At 38.8% G+C, this 6,000-nt stretch overlaps 1 long non-coding RNA gene across 1 annotated transcript in view; it reads right to left on the reverse strand.

The window, feature by feature from the left end:
* LOC104911473 (uncharacterized) overlaps nucleotides 1-3,191 on the reverse strand; it is a 139,166-nt gene extending 135,975 nt beyond the window's left edge. The window contains exons 1-2 of the long non-coding RNA XR_004160123.2: nucleotides 1,985-3,191; nucleotides 1,392-1,478 (exon numbers count right to left, since the gene is read on the reverse strand). This is a non-coding gene — a long non-coding RNA (uncharacterized LOC104911473). The remainder of the gene's footprint in view (nucleotides 1-1,391; nucleotides 1,479-1,984) is intronic.
* Between the last annotated feature and the right edge of the window lie 2,809 nt (nucleotides 3,192-6,000).

The following is a 6,000-nucleotide window of genomic DNA, read 5'->3' on the forward strand; positions in this document are numbered from 1 at the left end:
GATAGTTTCACGTGGCAGAAACCATTTATGGGAAGACATGATTTTGGAAAAAATAATTTAAAAAAAGATCCTATGTATTCCATCTCCATCTGGCATTATGGCAGAACTGTGAATGTTAGAAGACAAAAAGAAGAAAAGCAAAAGATTTAATGGTGGCTAGGAAATCTTTTTTTAACTCCTTATCACCTTTTCATTATCGTTCGTCTCCCCCATTGGTTTGCAGCTTATCTGGATACATTAGATTGTGAAGTCACTCAGAATGACTCAGTCATTGAAGTGAGTAAGCTCTTTCTATCAGAAAAAGAATATTATGGCAAATAAAATGTTTCATTAGAGTTCATAACAGTAATTCCCATGGTGCTGCAGGGCAGAGAACCACATGCTGTAAATGACAGTTTTGAGGTGATAACACTGTTTAAAACAAAATGCTGAGAAGTAGGGAGAATGATTCTGCAGCCTTCTGATTTCAAATTTACTACTGCTGGTGTGATCTCATCATTACAAGTTACTGAATTATTTAAACAAACTCTCCTAAAATACAGTTGGTATGATGGGTTCTTGCATTACATTTGCTTGCATCTATTTTATTTTATTCCCATTCAAATCGTACAGACTCCCACAAGTATTTCCCAATAACTTTAAAATTTCTACAATTGCTGAGATAGTGTCTCAGACAAAGATCTATAGGTCTGAAATAAAAATAGTGAAGGGTTCAAGATGACATCATGTTTTATGAACACAAGACATGACCACAAATAACCTACAATAACCTTTAAAATTAGTTTTTTCCTGACTTCATAAAACAATATTTTATTTGGCAGCCCCTTATTGGCAAGCGCTTTGAACAGTTCTATTTGTTTTCTGTAACCAGGAAGACACAACCAGTGTTTTCACATAGGTTTCCTCAGGACTGTGGTTTTGCCATTTTCTGCCTCTTTATAGCTGTCTGCTGCTGTTGAATATTTTTTCTTTGGGATGTTTATTAAGAACAAGGATATGAATTTAAAAAAAAAAAAAAAAAAAGCCAAACTCTCCTTACAGCTCTGCTAGTGAATTTGTTCCACTGTAATATAACTGTATCAAACACACAGAAATAGATCAGGGTATCTAGAATGATCTGATTGCTTTATGTCTGAAGTTATGTAATAACATACAGCTGGCTATATGTATATTATGAGAAACTGAAGGAAATCAGCCCATGTGTCCTTTGATGCATTAACCAAGACCAAAATTTAGAAATCCCCCATAACTTGTAACACCATATGAAAATAGAGAAATGGAATTAACCAATCACTGAATTGATTAAAAAAACAAAATCTAAGTATTCAAGTTAATTAGAAATGAACATCACAGAGTACAAGGAATGCTTCTGGCTTCTTCGCACATCTTACCTGTGATGTGTCACTTTTTTGCGTTACCATTACCAGCTGTCCTGGTTGTGAGCTCCAGTTTGAGAGGTGTGTTTTCCACAGTGCCTCCTGCAACAAAACCAGATTGCTTGTTGTATTTTCAGCTGCTCAGTGTTTTGTTGTTTTGAATGGTGCTGTTGTGAAAAAATGGACTATTTTCCCACCACATCTGTAGAACTAGCTATGCTATTCCCAGTGCCAGTATGTATTTTTCATTGCTGTTTTTTATTATTTGGAAAAAAAAAATCCCCATACGATTTTTATTCAGTATATTTTGAGCTATGAAGCACACTTAGTTGGCAGTTCAAAATTCAGTGAATCTCAACTCTCCCAAAAAATGTTTTGTATGTTTGAGAAGGGTCACGTAATTAACAGGGATGTGCTTTTCAACCTCTGTACACAGTTTGGACTCCTTAGTAATCCCTCTTCTCTACAGTATGAAGCTTGAGTGAATAAGGAAACCTCCAATAATTAAACTTGCTCTATTGACCTAACCAAAATGAACTGGCTTTGCAACAATGTAGCCGTCCATGTAAAAACAGGAAGTCAGATTTCCCCAAGTAACCCTTATTCACCATGAGAAAAACAGCTGGTGCTCTCTCTTCACATGCAAGTGTGTGGGGCATGGATAAAAGATGTATACTTCTGATATCCTCTCTTTTAAAAGGGTGTGTGTTTTTTTTTTTTTTTTTTTTTTTCCAGTGGAAGTTTTCCAGCACTCAGTTCCTGAGAGGTAGGGCCCCAAGGCAGTCTGGTCGAAATCATTAGAATCATATCGTTGTAAGGAGAAGTCTGTGAAAATGAACAAAGAAGCTACATTAGTATAACATGAATAATCCTCCCTGACCTCCAAAGAGAAAAATAATAAAGGATTTATTACACTTTTTTTTCTCCCTAAGAAAGAGTAATACGAAAAATCCTCCTTACAACAACAATAACCACTGTTTCAGAATCAGAGCTTTTGTGTCACTGTTTTTCAGTAGTTACGCTACATTTCTCCCAGTACACTGCTGGGATTTTTTATTTTGCTACACATGCTCGCACATCTGCTCCACATGTGTGATCAGCAACTGGATTTTCTGAGCTGAACGTCCTGTTAAATGGACAGAGTGGGCAGATCATTCCTTAGAGAGCAGAGAATCTGCCTCTGGTGGATTGCCGCCAAAGGCAGTGGTGTAATAAAGAAAAGAAAGCTGCTCATTCGGATTGCTCTGAAATGAACTGTGTCCTCTCCTAAAATACCATCTGGTTAGGATCCCTGGAGGCGCAGTCCAACACACCTAGGTCTGGCAGTCTGTACGTTTGATGGCTGCAAATGTCTCTGTGTAGGTTGGCTGGGGGGAGGTAAGATCATTAAGAATCAGAAGAGGTGAAACTGTTGCGACTTTGTCTCCTTTCACCCACCCAAACGAAATAGCACAAGAAGGCTGTGGAGGTGTTTGTGTTTTTGTTGCTGGAGTTGATAGCTAATCTTTAAAAAAAGCTGTCTTGGGCTTTGCCTTTCTCTATAGGACAGGTTGTGTCTCTTCAGCTTGGGCCTTTGATTCATTAATCAAGGATATAAGAGTAAGCTGTGCAAAGGAGATTGAGTAAGCCTAATTGTATGTGTGCAAGGAAAGCCAGCTTCCAAAAATCAAATCACACCAGGGGCTGATAACAGATGTACAAAGTTAGAGGAGAAATTAACAGATGCTTTCCAGTTTTTGCCATTATCACCAATGAAATCCAGCTCATATGGTCCATAGATCATGTTAAAGAGTCTACTGCAGATGAATTCAGTTCTCTCCTGATACTGGAAAAGTTAAGATTGCAACTGTACTATACTGCGTGTATCCTAGACATAAGTTGGCTTTTTCAAAGTGCTGTCAGTGCTACTAAAAGGATTCCTCTTGTTGTTTATCAGTTAAGTCTGCAACCAGACAAACAAATGCTATCACACTGGATAAATCCATCCCTGTAATGGATGTGCTGCTAGCCAGGGAACATGACCATTTCATTCTCAACAAACAAGATCTTTCATTTTCTTCTCAGTCTGAATCTATCCTGGTGAATTAGACAGGGCCTGGGAACATTCCTGGGCACTGGATTATGATTGTCTATGATGTTAAATAGTCAGGCAAGTCCCTAGCACCCGCAGGGCTGTTGCCAAGCACCTCCAAGCCACTCCCAGGCATAAATCAGAAGCAGGGGATTTCCAGTACTGTTCTCAATTGACAATTTGCAAGTAGACACCAGTTCTGAAGTTTAAGAGTATTTACTAGAGCCGAGCTGGCTGCTCCTCACCCGTTGGCCTTGGTTCCTGGGAACACTGAGAATGTCTCAGAAGCCCGTAGCCCTGGACAACACTTGCCAGCATGACTTTATTTTAAGCAAAGGCAGAGTCTACCAATTCTTGAGGTAGAAGTTTCTTTCTGCCTGGGGAGACCATTTTCTTTGTAAACAAGCCCAAGTTACGAAACTCTGGAGTTATTTTCAGGACTTCTTTCTGCAGATACCACTTAACAGGGCTTTGTTTCTGCAACTGCCCTGGAAGCTGTTGGGTGACTGATAGGGTGGGTCTCACTGTCTCTAGCTGATGCAATCACTCTCACCCATGAAACAACCCTAAAAGTGTTTTGTTTCTCCTTTGTTGTTGTTGTTTTTTTTTTTTCCCTAAAGGTATTTTAAAATAGCTACTGCTGTTGGTTATACTGTGAGCTCCTATTGTTCCTGTTTACCCATCTGCTTGTAATTATGCTGGCTTCAGGATGATTTTTTAGTTAATTTGAAATAATTAATTTGATTATTGCTTGCCACCCAACAGAAAAATGACTCAAAGTCATGATTCTGCCTATGGAGGACTCTTCAAGAACTTGAATTCAGTTCGAATTCAAATTTATTATCATCACTTTTAAATTATCTTCAGTAAGACACTCAAAAAAAATTCTTTAAAACAATGGCATAAAGCGTATCCTAAAGAAATGACTGTCCTTTGGCTCCTGTAGCTGTTATTTTAGCAACTACAAAAACTGAGAAAATCATCAGTTTCACTAACAGCTAATATTGGCTCTGTTGGGTCACAGCAGGTATTCCAAGGAAAGCCTTTTGTTTAACTTGTATTTTCTGGGCTTCCCTGCATGAAGCTACAATCTGTCAGGAATGTTCACTTGCAGTCCCAAGGGGAGTTTTGACTGAGCCCAGCACTTCCAGGCTCAGCCCCAGGGTGCCAGGTGCAAAGAGCAGGAGTTGAGGCTGGGACTGAAAGGCTTCCAGTCAGCTGGGAACTAGCTCTGGTGCCCAAACTGGTCAAGCCAGCAGCTTCCATCACAGATCTCCAGACTTCTGCCCTAGCAATCTTGACTTTCCACAGCTTGGGGTTTCATGTTCAGCATTTTGGAATCAGTGAACCAACTTCCTTGCATTGACAATTTCTATTAGATAACTTCTGATGGAAATTAATGGAATAAACATAGGGTAGGAAAGAAAGCAGTGAATTGAACTATTTATTAATTAATTGCTATAATTAGCTAATGCTATGTAAAAAAGCTGAAGTTTTAAAATTGAGGGAAGGTTTTGCAGATTGGGAACTGGAGATGGCTAAGGAGCAGAATTAAATGTCTTTAGCCAGACTAGATTAGGTTCAGAATAAAAAAGGATCCATTTAAGGAAATACTGCTTGCAAAATAACACTGTTTGAGTAATATAAAGACTTCTCTCCTTGTTTCAAATAGAGATCCTATCATGATCAAATATTGTGTGCAAAAAAGCTGAAATGGTACAGGAGAGCCATCAATAAAACTTTTCAGTCATTACCTAAATCACTGTAGCAGGTTAGTAAGTAATAAGGTGAAGCCATTTTGGTGATGAACTAGAAGTCTCTCAGAGCTCAGCACTTAACTAAACTTCAGACTGGGTTCAGTTTATGTTCAATTAAAGGTTTTCAGTGTCTTCTTCTTGCTTTTCTGAGTCCCAACCATTGCTCAGCCTTCTGCCCTTTCCCTGATGAGCTTACATCTCCCAGTAGCACAGCCCCCAACTCATTAGTGACAATAGCATCTTGTGGCAGTGACACAGCTATGGCTATGAGTGGACCTGCTCACTCTACATGTGCTACCAGGGGTCTGCGGCACCTCTGCAAACTGAACTTGTGATGGAGGAAAGAGGCCAGGGGTTATTTGGAAGCATACATGAGAAGTACGTTGCTGGTTTGAGCAGAGAAGATCCTTTTTTGAGACTTTTCTTATTGGCACTTTCATCCTGCACAATAATACTTTTTCTCATTATAAGAAAAGAAAACGAGTGATTGTCTATAAAAATCTATAAAAAAAGACTGAATTTGAGGCCAATATTCTCTCCCACCTTGGGAACCGATTTGGAGATTGGGACCCTTTGTTAGAATGCCCCTAACCAAGCAAATAAAGCTTTGAGAAATCAAAGCATTCCAACTTTGTATTTCTACTTTAATACACCTAATAATAATTCAAATCTTAGCCATTCTATAGGGTCACATAAAGAGACAGTATACAACCAATGAATATGCAGATATCATAGTATAGGAGAAAGCTTAGCTATGTAGTTACCACACCAAAGCAGAAAACAGAAAAGATAGGGG

Source organism: Meleagris gallopavo, chromosome 6, assembly GCF_905368555.1.
Source record: "Meleagris gallopavo chromosome 6, MGAL_WU_HG_1.1, whole genome shotgun sequence".
NCBI lineage: Eukaryota > Metazoa > Chordata > Aves > Galliformes > Phasianidae > Meleagris > Meleagris gallopavo.